This window comes from Erpetoichthys calabaricus, chromosome 9 (genome assembly GCF_900747795.2).
Source record: "Erpetoichthys calabaricus chromosome 9, fErpCal1.3, whole genome shotgun sequence".
In the NCBI taxonomy this organism is placed as follows: Eukaryota; Metazoa; Chordata; class Cladistia; order Polypteriformes; family Polypteridae; genus Erpetoichthys; species Erpetoichthys calabaricus.
This window is the reverse complement of record NC_041402.2, coordinates 67,702,538-67,728,645: the sequence shown is the minus strand read 5'-3', so window position 1 is coordinate 67,728,645 and position 26,108 is coordinate 67,702,538. Positions and strand designations below refer to the sequence as shown.

General features: G+C 36.9%; 1 protein-coding gene across 2 annotated transcripts in view; it reads left to right on the top strand.

Moving 5' to 3' along the window:
- si:ch211-186j3.6 (neural-cadherin) overlaps positions 1–26,108 on the top strand; it is a 631,675-nt gene that overhangs the window by 148,381 nt on the left and 457,186 nt on the right. The gene's annotated exons all lie outside the window — the stretch shown is intronic.

Below are 26,108 nucleotides of genomic sequence, written 5' to 3'. Positions count from 1 at the left end.
GAAACAATCTCACCTTTTACATTGATAGAGACATGGAGTTTTGAAAGTCTGGACTATTTTGCTGCTATTCAATTGAATTACGAACTCCATTGAGTATTAGGACTTTCTTGTCATAACATTGTTGCCTCTGCCAGAAAGACAGAACCTGGTTGGTGGGAGGGCTCCCAACTTGACAATGATCTTTAACAAATGGCAATCTAAGAATACATTTAAGTATTTAATGATGGCCATCTCATTCTGATTCAAACCCCTTTGAAATAATAAGTCTGAACTGAAGAGAACTGACAATTAGTCTAAACTTATGGAAATTAAGAAAAAATGTTTTCTTACAGGAAAGGTTGAAGATCTCTTTCCTTTTGTTTTGATTTCATGACTTTCTTAAATCTTACAGTAGAACTATATGTTGTTATTTGTGACGCAGGGCAGTCTAAAATTTAAATACTTATGATTTTAAGAAAACATTTAACACTTAAACTTTTGGGAAATAATCTGAACATAATATAAGCATGTTGTCCCATGTTTGGCATAAAATAGACCTGATTACACCTGCTTTTTAATTCACCTTTTGTTTCATGTAGCATGTATAAAAGTAGTCAATAATTCTGAAGTTGACTGTACATATTTAATTTTAAGTGGATTTATAAAAACCTACTGAAATTTTAGCCTTTATTTCTTTAAATATTTTGTCTGTTTTTGAAAAAATCTCACCTGCTCTCCTGTATTCAGAATTCTTTATTGCCATGTATTTGGCTTCATATGAAATATTTTTAGACATTAGATTTATTTTCTATTGGTTAATTATTTGTGTTTTTCGAGTGATACCCATTCACAGTTGCTTAAGAGCATCTTTTAGTCAGCATTGATGCTTTTCTTGCCTGCACGCAGCATGATAGGACACTGCTTGCCATCAACAGAGACAGTTGCTTTTGAAAGCTTTGTTTTCTGCTTCTGCCAAATGCATTAAGAGTGCCATATTGAACCAGCATAATCACTGTACTTGGGAAATTTTTAAATGAAAAGCCACTTGCCTGCTTTTTATAGACTGTTGAAAAGGAGATTACAAGTCGGATCAGTTAGGCTTACCGCTTAGAGGTAGAAGTAGTAATGCAGATGCAGTGGAATAAAGCATCCAGTCTTTATGCTTTTAGGTGACCACTTAGCTACCCTGAACCCCACTTTTCTTTATCTTTGTTATTCAGGCTGCTGCCTTGGTTGGTCTAAATGTACTGTATATCCATGATTGAGACTATGTTCCCACCATAGTATGGAAATGTTGTAACCACCAGGGGGCACCACTGAACTCCAAACCTCAGACACAGCAACATGCTTTTGGGTTTAAACAAAAGATATTTGTTACACCAAAGCACCTCTTCAACAATCATCCTTCCAAAGATCAGCCACAATACAAAAATCAATAAATTTCGTCTTCCTTCCTTCCTTCCTTCCTCCTAGAGTATCGCCCACTGTCTCCCAACTCTGACTCCCCAATGTGAGGTGTGTGGTCTCACCCAGAAATGGTTCCGGTGCCACAGCAAGTCTTCTTGGGAACATTTCTGGTAATATGGAAAACATTAAGGTCCTCCCCAGACAGTAACCAAACTGGGATGCTACCAGAGGACTACTGCCACCTGTCTTATGGAGGATGGAACTATTCCCAGCCTCCAACTTCTGCTGGTCCATTCATTATATTACTCTGGCCAGGCACAAAGTCATTTCCTCGTCCTGCTGGCAAGTTCATCTGTCCTTCCATTCTGGCCTCCCATCCAAGCAAGAAATGATCCTCCCTCCCTGCCAGGATGCCGGTCAGTCCTCTTGGGCACCACATGAGACCACGTGAGAAAAGTTCAATTATATATAAAAATGAGTCATTAAATTCTGAAGAAAATACAAAATTCAATACATTTTACAATTATTATGAAATTATGTTATGAATGTCACTATTAAAATTATGTTCTGGACTTTTCAGGGTTTTGCTCACATTTTTACTTTTGGAAATGGTATTTTTCCTTATGAATTACCTTGGAGCTGAGGTTCTGTAATTACTCTCTATGTAAAAGGAGCGGTTTGTTTAGTTTTTCTTTATGTACTTCATTTTCCGTGTCGCGATTTTGTTTTTCATTGTGTGCTGCCATTTTGTACAGTTGTCATCAAGACACTAGACCTGGTTGCTGGAGGTGTTGTTTTGTGAGAGGCAACATATGACATCATTATCATGACACGTTATATATTGCTGCAACCCAAATTTCATTGTCTGTACTTAGATAAAAAAAAACTCTCAAAGTGGTGTGTGTTCATATCTTAATTTCTGGTTTTGATTTACTTGTGTCAGAGGTCCACATGACTGTCATCATCAAATTCATCCTTATGAACCCTGAATATAATGAGGACTGATTGAGGTCATTTATGTTAGGTAGAATGCCTAGAGGGGGCTGGGCGGTCTCGTGGCCTTGAACCCCTGCAGATTTTGTTTTTTTTCTCCAGCTGTCTTGAGTTTTTTTTTTTTGTTTGTTTTTTTTCTGTCCTATCTGGCCATTGGACCTTACTTTTATTCTATGTTAATTAGTGTTCCATAATTTTAATTCTTATTTTGTCTTTTTTTCTCTTTCTTCATCATGTTAAGCACTTTGAGCTACATTATTTGTTTGAAAATGTGCTATATAAATAAATGTTGTTGTTGTGTGTCCTTTTCTACTACATATTTGCTTAAGGTTTATTTTTCAATCCATCTGTCCTTCTGGTAACAGCTCTTGCTTTGATTTTTGACCTTGTTTTATTTCCTAGTCACAGAACTTTATTTTATCTTTATCTTTATTTTTTGAGTTCAGCTCTGCCTTAACAAATGTAATGCCATCATTTTATTTTGTTTTAATAATGTGGTTCTCTTACACTTAATTATTGCAGGTTTTATGGCCTTATTTTTATTTAGCAATGTTAATTTTCCAAATGACACATTTATGAATGGCTTTTTTTAACTTTAACACTGCTAGGGGTGTTTGCCCCCTCCTCGCTTCGCTCGCCAACCCCCAGGCCGGCGCTACAAACTAGCCACTTTGCGGTTCAGCTGCTTGCGTATGGGGATGCAGATGTAAAATTTAAACAGATTATTTTCCTGGTAATTGTTAAATATGCATAACAGAACTAACTATTTTACATTACAGCGAGTAATTAACCATATTAAAAAATAGTAAAACATAATAATTTGAAAGTAAATTGTTTCATGTTGCGTTAATTATTTGTTGCGTTATACGATTTTGCTCTGTTTGGATTTGAAATTAACACGCAAATACTTTTTAAAAGTACACTTTTACTGTGACACTTCAGTAAAAACAATTTTTTAAATTAAATTTTCATCAATGTCGCATTGAATTTTTATTCTGTTTGGACTTGCATCGTGACAACACAACGTATAGCTGCCCATGAGTGAATTTTGTTTCTTTCTTTCTAATAAATAAACCCAACTTTTTCAAATGTTTGTCTCTGTGGTTTAATTGTCTTTGCAAAAGCTTTTCTAATGGGAAACTGTCAACGTTTTAATACGAATGGCACATCAAGATCTCCTTTGGTGTCTAATGTTATCTGCGGGAGAGGTACTGCATTACCTTTCTTGGATACATCCTTCTTTCAACAGTAATTTAGGCTGTTGAAAGACCGGACGGTGTTAACGGTTGTAGACATTCTTTGGGATACTGTACATTGATGTTTTCATCCTCCACACAATTACCACCAACTGTTTCAGCATAGTCTATTGATACGCATTTAACCAATTTGCAGTGTAACCGATTGACAATTTTCGTGTTAATTTGTTTGACTTCATCATTTCTCAGTGCTAGGATTGCACGTGTACTAATTTTTTCTGTTGATAACCCTTCGGGATGAAATTCTTCAATAAGATTTGGACATAATAAGTGTTCCTTTATTGGGAACTTAAAGTGAGGAAAACATAAAAAAAAATATAAGAGCTAAGAGGGCAGGAAATGTGTGACAACAGCATTCACATGAATGAGAGGTGAGAAGGCCGTGTGCATGGTTGAATATGTTTGAGAGGAGGGTTTGACTTGAAAAAATCTCATGGCCAAAGTCTTGTATTATGGGACTTGAAATGTTCTCTTTGGAAAAGTCTTGTCTAAGGATTCCTTTTATAATAGAAAGATTTATTTCAGAATGTCTCATTTCATGATGGTTTTGTCACTTGTCAATCACGACAAAAGACTAACAGGCTCAACTGATTCCTAGTGGTTAGTCATTTTCCATTGATGCCTTTTACCTGATTATATGGTATTGTAGACTACTAAAGTTCTTTAGTGCTACTTCCATTCCAAGTTGGAAAGATCTGGGGGCATTTAAGAGTTGGGATAATTAGCTTGGAAGACATAAAAGAAACAGATTATTTAGCACAAAAAGCCATTTTATGATAAAGTGACAAAAGATTGGAAAAGCTCAGATGTATAAATGCGCTTTAAAAAATTGATGTTGATGAAGAACTCATTAACAGCTGAAGACTGATTGAGCTCCATGACCACACAGAAGAGGCCTGTGAAGAAAACTTAGGCACACATTAATGTTGCATGTTTAGTGGCTAGAAATGCCAAATGACCTTCTGGACACAGTGAACAATCCATCTTAAAGTACTGTCTGTAAGGTTCAGGCTTTTGTTTTTGATTCGAATTAAAATTAGCTTCTGCCCAATGCACTCGGAACACTGGCAATATCTTCATCAACATGAACGTATTATCCCAATATGTTGATAATTCATCTTAAAATAGACATTTTTTTTCTTCAGATATTTGGAGCTAGATGCTTCAATGCCACAAACTTCGACAACAATCAAGAAGACACAGAAAGACTTCAAGAGAGAGGATAGACAGCTGTGCCATGCAGGAGTTGTTATTTTCTTTTTTTTTTTTTTGTAGATCTTGGAAAATGAGTGAGTGAGAGGGAGGGAGGGAGCAAATGTGTGTGTATTGTACTGTACATGTTACATTATATTACATTACCTCTATATTTCTTTTGTAAAACTATCACAGCTCTTACTGCCTTAATGTTTTTGCCAATATGAACGCAAGAGCATTAGTGCTAAAGATATTTGGTAGCCTACTGACTACAATCAGGCAAAAGTAATTGACAGCAATTAATTAACCAATAGGAAGAGGTTTGGCCTGTTGGTTTAGATTTACAAAACTATCACAAATGGAGGCATTCTAAACTAAATAGGACTCGCATCAGAATCACCATTTGTAAATGTTTCGAAAAGCCCCAATTTTAAATAAAATGAGGCCAATTTGAAAAAGGTAACTACATTATTGAACCAAAATAAAATAATGAAATTGTATTTCATTATACTGTATTTAAAGAGGATTTAATTATTTTGTACCACTTAATAACTCATTTATACATATCTCTGTACTAATAGTTTTTATGCAGATTTTTAAAGTATCATTTCATGGAGTGAGTAATTTGCTGTTTAAGTTCAATCCTTCTTTATAGACTGAATGTTTAAAGGAATACTTCACAGAAAAATTATACTTTTAAAATTTTTTTTATCCGATGTGGTTTGTAGTGATGAGTGAGAAAAAGGTTTAATTTCATGTTTTACTATGGAAGGAGCTAACAAAGATTATGTTTTAATAGAAATGGGTGGATTCCAATGCTGGAAAACAGCAAACATTATCAATATGTCCATGAAAAAAATCACACACTACTCATGCTGCATAATTCACACATCAGCAATCCAGCTGTATGCTAAAAACCTGCAAAATGTATGCTTTTTTGATAATTCTATAAAGTACATATTTAATATTATCAGTGCACATCAAAAACAAGAAACATAAAGCCTCATGGGAATGATTTTTTGAATTGAAGACCTGCCTTTGCCCCTCATTCATTAGTCAATGGTCCTGTCTTTAATTCAAAAGTAACAATCCCCTGTGAAAAGGCTTCCAGGTTATGGGCTACTTTCTTTTAAACAGAATACTTCAACAATAATTCAGCAAAACATGCATGCATTTTGCATGTTTTGAGTATATGGGTGGATGCCTTGATGTGGATTATATGACACAAGTAACATAAGATTTATCCATGGATGTTTTGATGTTGTGTACTGTTGTTGGTCACTTGCTCAATTCTATTAAAGCATAAACTTTGTTAGGTCTGTTCTGAATGAAAACAGAAATATTTTTAGACGGTGTGTTCCTTTTAAAACCGTTTTCTTTCGCTCAGCTTTACATTAGGTGTATCCTTGAATACACACAGCACTGTAAAATATCTACCCTAACAACGAAAACAAGTAAGAGTATAAACATGAACTGTTTGGAATATCAGGGATAATCATATAATCTCTCTTAGGATACACTGAATTTCACTTCATTTACGCAATATTCCTTTTCTGTGTAGAGACACAGCCTATTCAATTCAAAAATATATTGAATTGTTCAAATTATACATTGTACAATCTGGGAGGGAAAGTATGGATTATTTTAGAATCAAACATTTCATGCTGATGACCTAATGGTACAGTTGATTGATTCCTAGGCTATGCATACTGCTTAGTGTTATTTTTTGTCAGCAACATACACATTACTCTTTTTCTACTGATCATTATTACCACTTTATTTGAAAGGAAAAAAATGTACAAATCTCATCTCAACTCAGATTTACAATATGAAGATAAAATATGACTATCTGGTGGAACAATAATGTTTGACATAGACCATGCAATAGAATGAGGAAAGCCAAATCGATGTTTGACAGGAGAATCAGTTAGGTATAAATGAATACACATGGAGCTGGAGTTCTATGACCAACCCCAGGAGAGTTACACTGGCTGCACTTTTTCTGTGTCTCTCTATAATGACCAACAGACCTCAAAATGGGAAAGGCTGACTGTAATTGGCTCATTTAATACAATAAGGAGCTAATAATTCAACAAAGTAGCAGGCATGGAACGAAAATCTGCTGACAGAGTGGCTCTGCTAGAGCAGTCTGAGAACCGCTTACACAGATAATGTCTACCGTAAAAGAAATAAGAACTAAGAACCATTCCCATGTTTGAAATTAAGTGTACTATTTAATTTTTTTTAATTAGATGCCAGGCTGTCTCCATATATTGTGATTACTGAATTTTCTATTGAAATTGTCTATGAAATAGACTCATCCACGCAACAAATCAATCTTCATTAAAAAAATACAATCACAAGTTACTTCACAAATGTATGTGCGTAGCAAGGTATTGTTAGTTGATTATTCTGCAATGTTCACACATCCAACTGATAATGTAACAGTTGCATAGATGTACAAAATGAGACATTCCATACTTTGACACCTTTATCCCCACGCTTGTTTGGCTATGTTGTGACCATAACTGTTACATTGATTGAACATGTCTGTGGTCGTACCTGGCAATGCTGATGGACTGAGGCCAGGCGATCACATAAAAGATGGGTATATAATTAAACTGTAAAGATGCATTTATGGCATAGAATAATGAATCAGGGCAAAATAGGTGTAGAAAGGGGAAAATTATTAGCTTCTAGCTTGTAGTACAAACTTGGTGTTATGATTCTAAAGTTTTCAAATGTGCACAACACATTTTTGCACATAGTTCTAATATCTTATTTTAAAATCTGTTATTGTTATCATTTTATTTTGTATTTGATGTTGTGATGGGAATCAGCACTTCCAAATCCGAGACCATGGTCCTTAGCCGGAAAAGGGTGGAGTGCCCTCTCAGGGTTGGGAGCGAGATCCTGCCTCAAGTGGAGGAGTTCAAGTATCTCGGGGTCTTGTTCACGAGTGAGGGAAGAATGGAGCGTGAGATCGACAGGCGGATCAGTGCGGCGTCCGCAGTGATGCGGGTTCTGCATCGGTCTGTCATGGTGAAAAAGGAGCTGAGCCGTGAGGCAAAGCTCTCAATTTACCAGTCGATCTATGTTCCTACCCTCACCTATGGTCATGAGCTATGGGTAGTGACCGAAAGAACTACAAGCGGCTGAAATGAGTTTCCTCCGCAGGGTGTCTGGGCTCTCCCTTAAAGATAGGGTAAGAAACTCAGTCATCCGGGAGGGGCTCAGAGTAGAGCCGCTGCTCCTCCGCATCGAGAGGAGTCAGATGAAGTGGCTCGGGCATCTGATCAGGATGCCTCCTGGACGCCTCCCTGGTGAGGTGTTCCGGGCACGTCTAACCGGGAGGAGGCCCCGGGGAAGACCCTGTACACACTGGAGGGACTATGTCTCCCGGCTGGCCTGGGAACACCTCGGGATTCTCCTGGAAGAGCTAGAAGAAGTGGCCGGGGAGAGGGAAGACTGGGTATCTCTGCTCAAGCTGCTGCCCCCGCGACCCGACTTCGGATAAGCGGAAGAGGATGGATGGATGGATGGATGGATGGATGGATGGATGGATGGATGGATGGATGGATTGATGTTGTGATTGTTTTCTTATGAAGAATCTGATTTTGTTGTCTATTTGGGTAATATTTTGTAATTTTATGTTTTATGCATTTATGTGACGCCATGTAGACCTGATCCATCGCAGCAGTGACTTAAAATCTGTTACATATAAATCCTGAGCAATTGTTTTATGAATTTATCCCTCAGTAGCTAAAGAAACACACATTTGCACTTTTTGTCAGCTTAGCTTTTAATAAACAAAAAGTTTGTTTAGCTGTTTTGAATTTGGCTTGATTTTCAGACAAACTCTTTTTGGTTTTCTCCTTCAACTTGGTACTTACTTCTTTTGTCTTCACAATTTTTAAATTTGTCTGTCTAATTTCTTCTGAGGCTTTGCTATTCATTTTCCTTTCCCTTTAGTTCTCACAATAACCTTTGTGAACCTGAATGTGCACACAACATTTACTGTAGCAGCGCATATTGTATTTTGTTTTTAATCGCAGGATCCACTTTTTTATGTATTTTTGAATAGCCACAGCCATATTTTTTTTGGTGACAATGAATCATTGATTTCATGTGATATCTGGAAGTACCAATGTGTGGTTTTATCAAGCTGACACTACTTAAGATGGTGGCATGATCTTGCCAGCTTCCATATATTTTGATTGGATTGACAAACTAGTATGAGATTACCTATCAATTTAAATCATTTCAGAGAGTAGGGACTTAGTTTTTTCATTTGTTTTTTTTACTCTGGTTAGTGTTTGGGGGTTTTGGTTATTTTGGATTCATTGCTCTTTTCGATTTTTGACCACCACCTACCTCAGAGGTACGATTCTCTCAGTTTCATTTCCTGCTCTGTGCACCTTGTTAGCCTACTTATTTTTTATTTTCCACCTTGACAGAACAATTGAAATGGAAAAGGAGAATTCAATAGTTAACTTTACATAAAAACAATTACCATAGCTTCAGCAAAGCTTCTGAACCAAAGCACTAACAATTTATGTAAAAAATAATAAATAAAAACAAAGTTTTTAAAGGTGAAAAACATTTCTTTTAGTTTTATATTTAAAAAAAATTATACTGTAAGTTATTTATTTTATAGTAGGTAAGCAGCCAGCCTTTCTTGGTGTTAATACCATTATTGAAGGGTTAGAAATAATAGAATGCATTACCACATTTGATATATAGTCTCTGGGTTCTGCTAGGTTATGGACAGTGTGTTCTGTGTTTTTTCAGGTAAGGAAGATAAATATTTTGAAGTACGGTTGTTTTACTCACTAATCACGACATTGGAGAATGTATTGCTTGTTGATCAGCACATGCAAATAAGAATTCCACTACACTTTGTATATGTCACAAAAATGATCCAATAAACATACATTATAACCTATAATTAGAAGTGGAGACAGCTAAACTACCTTAAGCTTTCAAATGAACTTTTATGACTGCTTTGACTTGTCTTCCTCTAAGGGACCTTCTTCATTAAGGCTTTGGTCTTCAAACCCTGAGGTTGTAGGTTCAGATCCTGCTACTGACACTATGTGACCATGAGCAAGTCACTTGACCAGCCTGTGCTCCAAATGGAAAACCGAAAAAAATGTAAACAATTGTATCTCAGATAAAGGCATCAGCCGAATAAGTAAATATAATGTAAAAATGCAATTTGCCTCCCTCACAAAGTTCCTTTATTTATTGGGATTAAAAAACCATTTGTGCCCATGTCAAGGATTATATATAGATCATAGTTTGGAGTTAGATTCATGTTTGAGGGCCATTTCTAAAACTCCTGTCTCCTCTGGGTATATGCTTATAGGTGCATTGTGTACTTGCATACTTCACTGCCGCTTTTTAACTTCCACATACTCATGCAAATTCCTAAAAACAGAAGTCTTTGCTCACACCTGAGTCTTCATTTTAGTCTTTGGGCATTCATCTTGTAAAGTCAGTTTCACATTTTCTGCTTTGCTGTTATCTGGTGGATATAATGTTGAGAAAGACACCCAGAGAAAAGAGCAGTCTTAAGTTAAATAAATAAACTCAAAATAACTCATTATATAATGTATTAAGACAGCAAAGAGGCTATTAGACCAGAATTCCTTTTTTCATGATGTATTATATGCATTTTATATGTGCTATGTAGTTGTGGTTAACCTATGCCATGTAGTCCCTTTGCTGCATGTTTTGTACTGAAGAATAGAAACATTGATAAAGAGCAAAGGAAATCAATACAAGTATTTGTTAACAGAATGAAAATATGTAAGCATAAAGTAAAAATTAATTAGTTTATTATTTTGATTATATTCGCTTGATCCTGATGACCTGTACTGGGAAAAAGCTAGTGCATAAAATAGATAGATGGATGCACATGCATTTATATAACAATGTAGGCATTAAATTCAATTGTGTCTTTAATGCAGTACAATAATTTAAAATTTTATTTCATCTGTAAGTCAGGAATTATATAAGAGTACAAAAGGAAAAGTCAGTCAAAGTTAATTCTCTAGTAAATAATGCACTGGAAGTTAGAGGAAACAACACTTTGGCTCTTTTTCTATTTTCATACATTTGACAGAAGTGAATTTAACAAAGAAGAGTGGAAAGAGATGCATAGAGAAGCAGGGTGACATAGGGAGAGGAGATATAAAGAATCAAAAGACATTGGTTGCAAAGACAGCAATCTGAGAAGAAGGGTTTTAAACTCTGGATCAATGTGTAAACTAAATGTGAGAATGAAAACAGTTTGTTCTGTTTTAATTGGATAAGTTTACTTAAATTGTTTTAGCCAAAAGAAAACTGACATAGGAGTGCAGTTAAGAGAAGTACATTTAGATAGGCTAATGCAATGCTGAGTGATGCTGAAATGCCTAAAATTATCAAACATAATCATACAGTTGGATTTTTGTCTGAGTCCACTCTGTCCTGAAAAAGTATGAAAAATTGGTTGCCACCTGCAAAATGTTGGCACACTAAGTAACTGCCAAATTCTTCTAATATTATCTCAGGCAGTGTGGCCTAGTGGCTAGGATATTACACTCTGAAACATGAGTGCTGATTTAATCCCCTCCATTGACTCACTGTGCGGTCCTGAATTAGAAGCTTAACTTGTCAGTACTCAAAAGTGAACCATGAAAACAATAGTACAATTCTGAATGGAAGCATCAGCTAAATTAATCAATGTTAATTTAATAGCTTTCTGCTATTGCTGTTATAAATTTCTCCTTTCTGTTCGTTCATTAAGAACCAGGTAAAGTTTCAGATTTTATGAAATTCAATCAATAAATTATTATGCCATCCCCACCTGGGCATTCTACAGTGAAGTCTGCACTGGGTCATCTAATATGACAAAAGCATCCTTTCATGTTTTGATTCCAAGGCTGCAAGTCTTTCCATGGGAAGGAAAACAGCTTGGAAATAGAGCAATGGCACAGCAGGACATAGAGAAGAGAAACATAATAGAGGAGGGTTAGTAACAGTTCATAATTATTCTGCCAGTTATACTGTATCTTTATAAAAATGACTAACAGAGATTAAATGTGCACAGCTAATCAGCAACTCTAAGACTGATATATTTTACTAAATTAGTAAATCATCAGCCTGGATTTAAAAGCTGAGACCAAATGGGCATCTTTTATTTAATACCAGCATCTTAAGACCCTAATGCTTGCTCTGGTTTGTATGTAATTATTAGGTCAGATAGGTAAGCAGGGCTTTGGCCATTTATGGTTTTACATGTAAGAAGGATTTTGATACCGGCCTTAAGCTTAAATGAAAGCCAGTGTAAAAACTTAACAACTGGAGTTATCTGGTCATACTTTCTAGTTCTTATAATGATTCTTGCAGCAGCATTTTGAATTAAGTGGAAGCTACCTAAAGAATGGTTTGAGCTGTCGGTGAATAATGCATACAGTAGTTAATTCTGCATGAAATATGTTTTCTATACCCTACATATTTTGAAACCATCTTAATTTTCCAACATTTTTATGCTGGAATAATTGGGTGTTAAATGGTTTTGTAATGTGTGCTTTAAAAGATATACTGACTAAACTGCATGCTGATCCAGTAAAGCTAATGTTTAGATCAAATTAGTTAAAAAGTGGCAGAATATTGTTGCAATCTGTATCACTAATGCCAACATTATTTCTATTTTTTCTGTATTCAGAAACAAGTAGTTATCATTCATTCACTCTTTTAACATACTGACGTGATTAATGAAAGGCACTATTAGAGAAATATCATTTAATCTAAGTGAAAGGTATAGTGGTATATTGTCTGCATGCAAGTGAAAAAAAGTTTTCTAATAATAGATGGTCATTGTAAGCATGTGAGGAGAAAACAGTAAAGGCGCAAGTACTGAGCCTTGCGGGACACCATATTTAATTTCTGAATATAATGACAGAGTACTGTCAGCACATTTCTAAACATACTGAAAGTATGTGATAATTATATACTAAACCACATAAAGACAGCATCTTAGAGCCCAATCTATGTAAGATAACAGAATGGTCAAAGGTGTCAAATGTTGCACTTAACTCTAACTACATCATTATTGTGAATTTTCCTTTATCATAGGATGTTAGAATATTGTTTGCAACACAGGTTAGTGCCATATCTGTACTATGACCAATGTGGAAGTCAGACTGAAATTTCTTAAATATACTGTGATCTGTAAGGCGAGACTGAACTGCATGGTGACTACATATTTGTGTATTTTAGAAAGAAAACATATATTTAAAATAGATCTATAATTGTTAAACATATGTGGGTCTAGCTCAGATTTTTTTCAGTAACGATCTGATGACCGACACTTTTAGCTTATTAGAAATGGTGCCAGTCAGTAAACCGGGATTGAGATCCGAGTGCAACTGTGCAATGGGTGACACCTCAACATCACACTGAATTGTGTGAGGTTTTTTACAGTTGCTGGAGTGTAAATCCTGCCACCAACCCCCAGGTTTTCCTTGCAAGTTGGAGGAAGCCATAACAGGAACATTTTTATTCCTTTGAACGCTGTCCACGCAGTTCAGAAGACCTGCAGCTTTCTTGCTCTTCACCTACACTCATGTTTTCAATATTGGAAATTAAGAGGAGCAATCAGTGGAGCTGGTGTTGCTGAAATACTGTAGTTAAAAAAACAAAACTCCTCTTTGTCAGAGCTCCGGGAGTCGCCCTGAGATCCTGTGGGTTCTGTATATTGGTGGTTGTCTTTGCTGACATAGGTTGATAGGTTGGAGACAGTGCCTCAAGATTGGCAGACTGGGGTGGTCCCCATTTTTAATTAGAGGGAATAGAGTGTGTGCTGCAACTTTAGGGTGGTCATATTATTCGGCCTCCCTGGGAAGGTCTATGCAAGAATGCTGGAAAGGAGAATCCATCTGTTGGTCAAGGAGTCAGGAATAATAATTTAGATTACATCTCGGTCGTGAAATACTGGACCAGCTATTTATCCTCACAAGAATCCTTGAGGGTTCATGAGAGTATGCCCAGCCAGTCTACATGTGTTTTGTGGACTTGGAAAGGCCATATGACCTTGTGTCTCAGGGTGTCCTGTGGGGGGATGTTTCAGGAATATGAGGTACCAGGCCTGCTGTTATGAGCTTTTTGTCCCTGTACAATTGGAGCAAGAACTCGGTTTGCATTGCCAACAGTAAGGCAGATTGTTCCCTTTGGATGGGGGACTCCTCCAGAGTTAATTTTTGTCATGTCTTCTGTTCATAATGTTTATGTTTGATGACATTGGAATTGCAGCTCTGCTTTTTGCAGATGATGTGATCCTGTTGGATTCATTGGCTGGTGACCTCAGGTGCACACGAAGGGTTTTTTCAGTTGAATGTGAAGTGGTCAGGATGAGGGTTAGCACCTCCAAGTCTGAGGTCATGGTTCTCAGCCAGAAAAAGATACCATCCCCAGGTGTAGGAAACGGATCTACCACATGTAGAGGAGTTTAAGTATTTTGGGGTCTTGTTCACAAGTGAAGGAAGCAAGAGATTGACACATGGACTGGAGTGGATTCAGCAGTTATGCAGACATTCTACTGGTCAGTAGTACTGAAGAGAAAGCTCAGCCAAAAAGCAAAGCTCTCGATTTATCAGTGGATCTATGTTTCCACCCTCACCTATGACCACAATCTTTGGGTAGTGATGGAAAGAACTAGATTGCAGATATAAGTGACAGAAATTAGCTTCCTTCTCCGGGTATCTCTGCTCAGCCTTATATAGTGTGAGAAGTGCAGATATTCGTAAAGAGCTCAAAGTAGAGCTGTTGCTCCTCCTCATCAAAAAGAGTTGGGTTGGTTCAGGGCTCTGAGTAAGTGCCTCCTGGAGACCTCCCTGCAAAGGTGTTTCAGGCAGGTTTTACTGGGGGAGACCTCAAAGTAGACCTAGTACACGCTGGATGCAACATATCTGCTAGCTGGCATGGGAATGTATTGGTATTCTCCTGGAGGAGTTAATGGAGGAAAGGGACATCTTGGCATCTTCGCTTAGATTGCTGCTCCCACAATCTGGATCAGATAAGTGATAGAAAATTGATTGGTAAAACCATGGATGCCTAAACCATTTCTTTTTATACATGGTACTGGTAAGGTCTATTGAGTCATATAATTGAAGCTGAATGGTCTCCTCTTCTCTGTCAAATCTGAGTCACAAAGAATAAATGAGAAGGATATGAAACCAAGGCAACACATGCAACATTGAATACTATACGACATATTTGTTCACTTTCCCATTTTTTCCAATATAGATTTGTGAAGACACTGAGAACGAGACTGAAGAACAACGCAAAGTGGAACACTATAGGCAAGAAACATATAGGGCTTTCACAGAGGCAAACCTGCACCATGCTAGGGCTGTGGTTGAATAGTGGAGCTCTAATTAAATACAACTACCCCATCCCTGTCAGGTGACTGTCCGATGATTAATACTGCCCAGTAATTTAGTGAACTGGATCATGGGTCAATTTAATAATAAGAATCTAAAAAAAAATTATGGAATGATACAGTTGGACCTTGGGATTCAAAAGCTCTGAGGTGCTGCCAGGAGAAGCAACCACTCCTTCACATCAGTAGAAACATATATCACAGTGTAAATTTTGTTTGCTTCACTTTTTTTGAAGAAAGATCTAAAGTAAGGTGTCTGCATATTAAAGGTTTTCTTGTGATTTTCTGTCTGTCTCTAAAGATTAAATATATGAAAGCTCCAATTGTGTACTTTTTTTCTCATATAATTTCGTTGTTAAGAAAGTGACTTGTGAAAATAATGCTAGTAAATAAAGAGCAAAAAAAAAAACAAACCCAAGAACAGATATGAAAATACAACATGAAGGCTCTTGTTATTTGAAGAAACTGACAAATTTAAGTAACATGAAGCTATAGTGTCATTCTAATTATCTGATTGATTAGAAATAGTCTGACAGATTGCCATTGTTAGTTTTATTTTACTCTTTTTACAACATCACAAATGTAACTATGAAAGCAGCCATCAAAGTTGTTATTCCAAATGTCATGAGTTTAGAACAATGGAATGCATTGTTGAGTTGCAATTTACTATTCTTGCTGCTTGAAGAGACAAGATTAAACATAACTTGTTTTAGATCATATATGCCATGCCTTGACGTTTCAGTCATTACATGAACACCATCATAATCAAACACTCTACAAACCACAAAAAGGTTTTTTTATGTTCAAACATGATATTTACAAGACGGACTACCATCCATCCATTTTATGAACTCGCTAATTCCAATTTTAAGGGTAGAAGTACAGTTTAACATTAGAAAAGAAGGTAGCAAATATTAGAGCTGAAGTATGTCACATCAAGGTCACTCATTGTAGGTGCCCAAAAGGGTCATGTCCTATTACAACTTGTTTATTTGTTGTTAATGCATAACTGCTTTTAAGCATTGTTATATTTGCTGACAACACTATTCTTGTAAGGCTCATCTTATCATGTGTTTGTATATAAGAATATAGCAACTGGACTGTTCAAATAACGCTGCCCAAATAAATTGAAACTAAATGTCAGTCAGACTAAGAAACTGGTGATTGATTTTAAATGAAAGAAAAGAACACGCACCTTTATACATTAATGGGTTAAATCATTTCTACTTTTCTAACACAAGAGGTCAACGCATCCATTATGATGAAGAAAGCACACCAGAGACTGTACTTTCTGAGAGAGTTAAATAAGTTTGAACTGTCACAGAAAGCTATAATCTTTTATACAGGCCTCTTAACTGAAAGTATTTTGACCATCTCCTTAACTGTGTACATTGGCAATATCACCGCAGAGAAAAAGCAGCTGGTGAGTTGTGTGCACTGCTTTTAAATTCATCAAATGCATTCTCCCTGCTGTGGTGACTCCAACTTTTTCAAGCTAAAATGTAAGGCCAATAAGATCTTAACTCATCTGTTGTATCCCACACATTCCCTGTTCCTTCTTCTTCTGACTGGTAAAGACAAGGACAATCAGATTTCATAACAGGACTTGCAGAACCTGCAAGTTGTGAGATGTTTTGGATTGGAGTGCAGTGGATTGAATTAACTTTATTTTCATTCAAATCTTACAACAAGGAGTGTACAGCTGAATTAAACTGCATTTTTACAAGCTCAATGTACAAACACAAACATAAAGAGAAGTTCACATTATACAACAACAGATAGACGGACAGTACAAATGGGCAGAATATATGTACTGTATAATCCAACAGACATATTGGTGAATAGTTGTAAAGTGTTCAAGTGATGAAAAACATTAACATCACACACAGACATAACAGCTTTTTAGGAAATATGAGATTCTGAATATATGTGTACAAGCAGTCTCTGTGTGTGTTCAGGAATTTAACAGTCCCAATAGGTCAGCATGTTGTTTGTTGTTACAGAAAGTTGAGTAGTCTGATGGCCCATATGCTGTGGTAGTGTTTGCCAGAGGGCAAAAGTATGAACAGTCCATGGGCTGGGTGTGTGAGGTGTCTGACTATCTTGGTGACTCTCCTAAGGAAGCGTGACAAGTATAGATCTTGTATAGACGAGAGGGTGAGCTGAGAATAATATCGAATTTTGGGAATATCTAATTATTCATCTTATTTAGTAATAGTTTATTAACTACGTTTTACAAATTATTATTTTTAACTGTTGTTTAACTTATCAACAATGCATAGAAATGAGCATGATACAAACTAAAATAAAAACATTATTGGAAATTTATCTAATCTGATAATAGAACTATTAGATAAACTTGAAATCTGAATAGGTACATGTTTCATTTCACAAGCTGGCATATTTATACAATTATAAGTGGAGAACACTCTAGATTTTCTTTATTTAGCACAGTTATAGTAATAGATTAGTTTTTTATTAACATGGGATGAAAACCTATACACACACACAGGCAAACAGGCATTAAAAAAAAAATGGAGACTGAGGCAGCCTTGTTAACCACAGTGTCATCATACCATAAGTAAATGTACTGTGTACTTTGAGATTCATTTAAATAAACTATGATATGGCGAAAAAGTGTGAATAAAATAAGGTGGTCAGGTGTAAAAAATGGGCAGCACAGTGGTCCTGCAGGTCATTCTTCTGCCTCCTAGATGTGCTTGGGCTCTGAGATGAAACAAGCCCTAATGGCACTACAGTTTCCTCCATGTTTCCTTGTAATTCCTCCCAAAATTCTTGACGTCACATTTCTAATGAATGTGAGATCCTGCCTTCTGTTCACGGTTGCCAAGGAAGATCCCCCTGAAGCCCAGCTATTACATTGCTTTAAAATGGGATTAGTAGAAGTTTAAGGAATACCATCAATAAATAGTAGCTGTCTTACTGATGCTTTTGTCACTGCTCTTACACTGTTAGTGGTCTATAGATAGTTAAATAGGACACTGCTCATTCGATCTGCCTGTTTGCATGAATAATGCATTTTGCAAACATCACCATTTGTAATATTTATTTATTTATCATTTTTAAGTGAGGGGATCTAAAGAACACCATTAAAATATCCTTACAGGGCTGTCTCCTGATTAAACCCCTTAGCTGATATGCATATCATCATAAGCCAAATGAGTCACTTTCCCTTAAAATGTCCCACAAATTAAACTTTGATTTAATGTATAACAAACTTGATATTTTAGAAATTGCTTGCTGTGTGCTTTTTTACCATATAAGTGTTTGCCTGCTTCCTAACATTGTTTACCACACACTCCATGCATCGTGTTAATGAGAGTGGTTTATAGTTTGTAATCGGTTTTGATTATTTTGGAGTGGGGTTTTTTTTCAGTACTTAAGGGTAACATAGCTTGCACTTTGTGCATTAGCAGCCACTCTGGTGCATTTTATGTACTAAGCCCTATTTCCTGCATTTATGCAAATCTTTGGGGATTATGGTAGCATTTATATTTTATCTCACTGCTGTCTCCTGGTTATATTTTGATTGCGTGCAACTGATGTTAACTTCAGTCTGATCATGTGGAACTTTAGTATATAAAGCTGGTGAACCATCAGAAAAGAGGATTTTCAGATGTTTTACTCTATCCATGTATTATTTATTTCCTTAAAACATTAAATAGCACACATGCAAGGAAAAATGGATTAGAGTTCCATTTATATTGCAGTGCCACTGTCGTCATCCATGCCCATTTACAGCTGCTTCTGTTTTGAAGTTGGAGCTTTAAATGCTTTTATTAGTAAAAAAAAAATATATATATATATATATATATATATATATATATATATATATATATATATATATACATCCATTTTCCAACCCGCTGAATCCGAACACAGGGTCACGGGGGTCTGCTGGAGCCAATCCCAGCCAACACAGGGCACAAGGCAGGAACCAATCCCGGGCAGGGTGCCAACCTACCGCAGGACACACACACACACACACACACATATATATATATATATATATATATATATACATACATATACACACACACACATGAAGTGAATGTTGCATTTCCTTAATCCTTAATTTTAGATAATTTTGGAAGGTTTTCGTCATAGGTGTTAAGCATGATAAAGCATGACATCCAATTTTTCGTTATTTCATTCCTTTTAAATTCCTTAGTTACATCAGAGACGTTGGGGAGCAGAGCTAACACTAGAATAGAAGGACGGCAAGAACTTAGGTTGATGCAACAACATTACAGGGTAAAGTGGAATCAGAGTCACCAAAGGGAGCCTACCTAGACACAGAGGCCCCCCAGAGGTACTTCTTAATATTCCGTAGCGAAATGAGCCTGTGGCTAAAAGTGCTCCAAGAGAGCACCTCCTGGCAGGGGATGGAGGGTTTCTTTCATGATGGCATTACATTTTGTCATCATCCTCTTTTCTACAACAGCTTCCAGTGTGTGCAGAGATAGTCCTGTGATGGAGCAAAGTTTCTTGATATGTTTGTTCAGGCATTGTGCTTCTTTGTCAGCCCCTCTACAAAATCTCAACATTTGAAATAACAAAAAAAAAACCCTCAAAAGAAAAATGAAAATCATAAGGTGACGATGATGATAATGAAAATCTTTTGAAACCAAGATAAAAAAACACAAATTATCTCCATGCAATATACATAAATGCTTGCTCCTTTCCAATAAAGTTAAATCAGACTGCACATTAGAAGACTTTGAGTTGGAGGGAATGTCAGACTTAATGCCCGCAGTTGCTGTATCTCATTGTTTTCAGGATTACACAACTAGGAATTGAAAAGGAAGACAAATTACACAAATCCACGATGACTTTTAAGTCCAGTTTCTAAAGTATTGAAAGCTCATCGTTTGCCGACTGCCTGACAGTGCTGATGCTTGTACGAAGCCTAAACAAGTATGGCAAATTCAGCCATGATCTCAGTCAAAGAGAAGTTGACTCAATGATTGTAAACCTGTTTGGAAAAAAAAAAACCTGCAGCAATGAGGGTCCTCACTGGTCACGGTGCAAACAGGTGATCTAAAGTAATAGTGATATTTAGTTTTTGAAAACTAAGTCAAATCGCTGTGCAAGGCATTTAATTAAACAAGAAGCTTGTAAACTGGGAAAATAAACTGCACCTATAGTACTAAGGAACTACAGATCATCTGTTTTAAATAATCAGATTTGCTTTATTAAAATAATTTACCGTAATCAATAATGCAAGAAAATCATAAACGTTTGGTAGAAAAGGACAATTAGGTAAAATATTTTGATGTATAAGTTCCATACAAAATCTAAGAGCTTTTTACACAAACAAAACCAAGCCATACAAAGCACTGCAGTTCTGTATTTTGATATATTCTTGGTGATCATAGTGCCGGAGAGGGAAGAAGTGTTTCTTGTTGGTTGGACAGAAAGAATTTCACTGTACTTTGTGCATATCATGATACTTCTGCTTCTACTACTATAGCTTCAGCTTAAAGAAGGATACTTTCTTATGGAGTGAATGTACTGCTTACACTTTCTTTGTTTCCAGCTCAAAATGGAACACATGCTGTTATTTCAGCAGAGACAGGTTAGCCTCTCTTCATACAATAATATAGTAATGGAATAAACCATGAAAAACCTTTAAATTACCAAAAAATAAAGATGGCTGATCTATGGCGTAAGTTTGCTACAGTATTTTCTCTCAAACTAAGCAATGAGTTCAGTAATTTCTAAAACTATAAAATGTTTTACAATTTTTTTTTTCCAGAGACACCCACACCATTTTGAGTATCAGATTTACTGGGTTCATGAGGTTATTTAAGATGTCTCAGACCCCAAGGACTGTATTTTTGCACCCTAATTTATGGTCTTTAAAGTGTATAATTTCCAGCATTTTCATAATGAACATATATTTGTATTAGTTAACAGAGATCACCAATTAATGTAACCGCTTAGACAACAATTGGGTTTGAGATTCAAACCCAGAATGCTGGATCTGTCTGGCAGCAGTGCTACCTGTGCCACCATGCCACTCACATAAATATTTTTACCCATAATAATTTGCTGGTTTTTTTTCCTTAATAGGGACTGCTGTGACCAGGAATAGAGTTCTCTATTCCATAGCGTCCCATCACAAATGCATTGGGCATCGTCCTAGCTTGTTTTGGTATTGCGTTGTTCACTGCACACAAGCAGCAGTCAGCCTAAATCATCATCAAAGGGACACATGGGCTCCCAAGACCCCATAGTAATAAACTAAATCTATGCCTTTTTTAGAGAACATGTACATTATTTGGTTTTGTTTACCTATTTCCTTTTTATTATAATTATAATTTTATTATAATTATAATTTTATTATAAAAAGGTAAGAATAAAGGGTTGGATGACCAGCTGGCATTCTGATTAATGCAAAAGGAAAAAACTGGCAAAAAAAAAAGTTCCAGCAATACATTAATAAGGACATTACTTGTCCTGTCGCCTCCTCTCAGGATAAGTGATTTGCTTCATCATAGTAGAGCTCTGTAGTTTTTAGTCTTGTCTTCCAGCAGTCCTAACCCACAGGGCACAACAGGCTGGACATCTGGGATCGAAGTGGAAGTGACATTAGTGTGTTGTGTCTTCCGGACTGCGGGCATCAAAAGAGAGTCTGCTAGTAATCATGTTTCCTCAGACTCTGGATTTGGTGTCCTTACTTCAACAGTGCTGTTTGTATGCTCCCAATTCACTTGTGTTGATACTTTATTAACGTAGTCTGTCTTTGATCTGATATATTTCAGTTCAGGAAGACAGATTTTTCAGGGTTATAGTTAACTAGCAAAATATCCGCGCTTCGCAGCGGCGAAGTACTGCTTTAAAATTTTTATTAAGAAAAAAAAATTAAACCTTTTTAAACTGAGGGAAAATATACCAATTATTACTTGTTAAGGATCTCTTTGTATACCACGTTGTCAGTTCGGCCCTCCGGTTGTAATATGACCAAGCTGTGCACTGAACTTACTCTTGAGCATGCAACGTATAGTTGGCTATGTGAAAAGCAATCTTGCCTCAAATCAATGCCAACCTTTTGTAGGGTCTGTCCCTGAGACTTATTAATTGTCATTGCGAAGCAGAGCCTTACTGGAAATTGGAGGCGTTTGAATTGAAATGGGTTTCATCAATAACTTCGCATCCAGCTTTTGAGAGTTTAAACATTCATAAACATCAAAGTGTCCACTACTCAAATCGTCACCTGTGAATCAAAGATGTTTAAGAGGCATTGGCGGTTGTCCAAAGGTGTAAAATATTTGGCCATTTCGATACACTTGAAAGTGACAACCGAACAATTCAGCAGCAGCCATCAACTCACATGCAGAACCATAGGTGAAGGGCTTAAGCATTTCACTCTTATAGTGCTCCTGTGTAGTATAATTATCTCCTGTACCGTCATCAGTCCACACCTTGAACCTGTCCCAGTCATTCAATACATAAGACACAATGTTCCTCCAGATATCAAGAGTAAGCCTGATATGGCCGTGCAATATGTAACACAAAGAATGGAAAAGGCAGTCGCCATCTCCGGGCATGGAAACCACTCGGTAAGTGACAGTTCTTTGATCGATGGTGATCACCTCGATAGACATGTTAATGGGGGTACGGTTGGAACGATAAAGGAAATGGGTACCTGAACAATGTAAACTAAGTCTAAAATACCTACACAATAACTATAATCATAATAAACGAACAATAAAACAGCGGAGAAGCCATGGATTAAATAAAAAGGCTGCAGTTATCAGCAGGGAGACATGAATACCGTGGCGAAGCAAGGAAGGGAATGAAGAGACCGGAGCGATGGACGGCCTTATATAGGCAGGCAGCCAACTACATGGGAGGCATGGGGATGGAGGACCCAACACCACCTCACACGGAGACCGAGCTGCAGGCTATAGATGTATATACAGTATGTACGTAAGTAGGATTCAGTTAGCGTTGGGAACCCGCATACCAAATTTCTTGAAGATGGGCCCATAAGTAACAAAGACCGTTGGAAAGTTCAATAGCATTGACAGTGGTGTCATACCACTGAAATCATTCCGTACATCGGTTTCGGTTAGCACAGGGAAGCCGCCTACCAAATTTCGTGAAGATGGGACCATAAATAAGAAAGTTTAACATGGTGGACGTTGTCGACCGTTATGACCGTTATGCGTAGAATTTCGAAATGAAACCTGCTTAACTTTTATAAGTAAGTTGTAAGGAATGAGCCTGCCAAATTTCAGCCTTCTACCTACACGGGAAGTTGGAGAGTTAGTGATGAGTGAGTCAGTGAGGGCTTTGCCTTTTATTAGTACAGACTAGCAAAATACCCGTGCTTCACAGCGGAGAAGTAGTGTGTTAAAGAAGTTATGTAAACATATATATACATATACATATCTACATATACACATATCTACATATACATATATATATACATATATATACACATACATACATAGTGCGTTGTAACACGGGCTGTGATTGTTACATGGGAGGGAGACGACAAATCACAGCTTCCCGCTTTCTAATCGGGCCTGTGATTGGTGCTTTGACGGATGCCCAGATCCCACAGTATTTCCCCTTAGGAGAGGCGTTAGGCAAGTGTAATTGAATAGCGGTGCTGCAAGTTTAGCTTTACACCTGTTTTTAAGGCTTATTGACTGAAAGGGGCTTTCATGAAAAAAGTTAGGGCTTTGTTACAGGATACACCCTCCACAACTTAAGGAAGTAAAAATAAAGGTATATATTTCTGTTTTATTTAAACCTTTTAAGTTTGTATGCGGGCGGTATGGTGGCGCAGTGAAAGGTGCCAGTTAGGAGACCCAGGTTCGCTTCCCTGCGTGGAGTTTGAATGTTCTCCCCGTGTCTGTCTGGGTTTCCTCCGGGTACTCCGGTTTCTTCCCACAGTCCAAAGACATGCAGGTTAGGTGCATTTGCGATTCTAAATTGTCCCTGGTGTGTGGGTGTGTGTGGGTGTGTGCGCCCTGCGGTGGGCTGGCACCTTGCCCGGGGTTTGTTTCCTGCCTTGTGCCCTGTGTTGGCAGGGATTGGCTCCTGTATTTAGGATATAGCGGGTTGGATAATGGATGAATGGACATTTGTATGCATAGCCCCATTTGCCCGTTTTCGTTTTTTTCTTTCTTCAGTAATATTTCAGCAGCTTGTCAGTTCAAATCCTGGTACTGACACCACTGTGTGACCCTGAGGAAGTCACTTCACCTGCCTGTGCTGCAAAAAACAAAAGTAATGTAACAAATTGTACCTCAGATGTTGCAAGTTGCTGGAATAAAGGCATAAGTCAAATAGATAAATATGTATTATACACATAGGAACTATTCATTTATTTTCAGTTAAGTCATCTGCAGCAAACCTTTATAAATGAGGGTTTCTCCTTTTTAGATAGTGCAAACTGTTTCTTCTTCATTGAGGTTTTCTCTTGGAGAGCTTTTTTCATTTCATTGAAAATTAAAGCAGCAGCTGCCAAAATATGTAGCTTTCTTATTAATTTTTCAACATTGTGTAAAATAACTTTATAAAGTAACATAAAAGTTTTAAATACTACACTAAAATATTACTAAAGAGATACAAAAAAAGTAAAATGCATATGTTGTTTTTCTTTAAGGAGATTAAATATTACTGAAGAAAGAAAAACAAAACTAAAACAGCTAAATGGGACTATGCATACGAACTTAAAAGGTTTAAATAAAACAGAAATATATACCTTTTATTTTTACTTCCTTAACTTGTGGAGGGTGTATCCTGTAGCAAAGCCCTAACTTTTTTCGTGAAAGCCCGTTTCAGTCAATAAGTCTTAAAAAGAGGTGTAAAGATATTGACAATAAGCTACGCAAACCCACCAAGACATTCAATCGTTTAAATCAAGGCGTCGAAAAACACCATCCCATAATATTAGTTAACGATTAACACATTTCTATATGTATTGTAAGCATACAATACAACTGATAATATGTTGCGCTTATTTATCTAGTGTACCGACATTTTTGCGCGCTTAACGGCTGAAATCTAACGTGGTTTGTGCCCTTCAGAATGAAAACAGTTTGCATTTACCTTTTTAATAAAAGGCGAGCTTTTAAGCCTGAGAAATCACCCCGTAAATGCACACGTTTAATTGCACGTGTTAATATGTATGCTTACACAGTATTAAAAGACACTCAACAATTAACGTCATTTACCTTCGTTCCCGCGTTTGACTCGTGCTGTAAATCTCTTCCTTGTTTTCAGTTCACGTGATTACGTAGGAGGCGTGATGACGCGATACGTGACTCCGCCTCCTCCAGTAGAGTATATGGACAAAAAACAGGTTCCAGTTATGACCATTACGCGTAGAATTTCGAAATGAAACCTGCCTAACTTTTGTAAGTAAGCTGTAAGGAATGAGCCTGCCAAATTTCAGCCTTCTACCTACACGGGAAGTTGGAGAATTAGTGATGAGTGAGTGAGTGAGTCAGTCAGTCAGTCAGTCAGTCAGTGAGGGCTTTGCGTTTTATTAGTATAGCTAATCATAGTGCCAAAGAGTGGTGATACACATATAAGGAAGAATTTCACTGTATTCTGTACACCTGATAGTAAAGACCCTATAAACTTGTAATACATATGAACCTGGCAGGTTACTGTTAACAATATTGAACAGAAAGTTGCAGACATATTGGTGTTGCAGGCTGCTGTATTATTTTGTTGTTATATTAAGTCAAAATGTTGCAAATATGAGAACAAAGCTGGCAACTGTGTGTCTCCTGGGGCACTATCAGTGTATAACACATCCATACAGTAATATGGGAGGATTTTATTTTCATTTGCCACAAGGG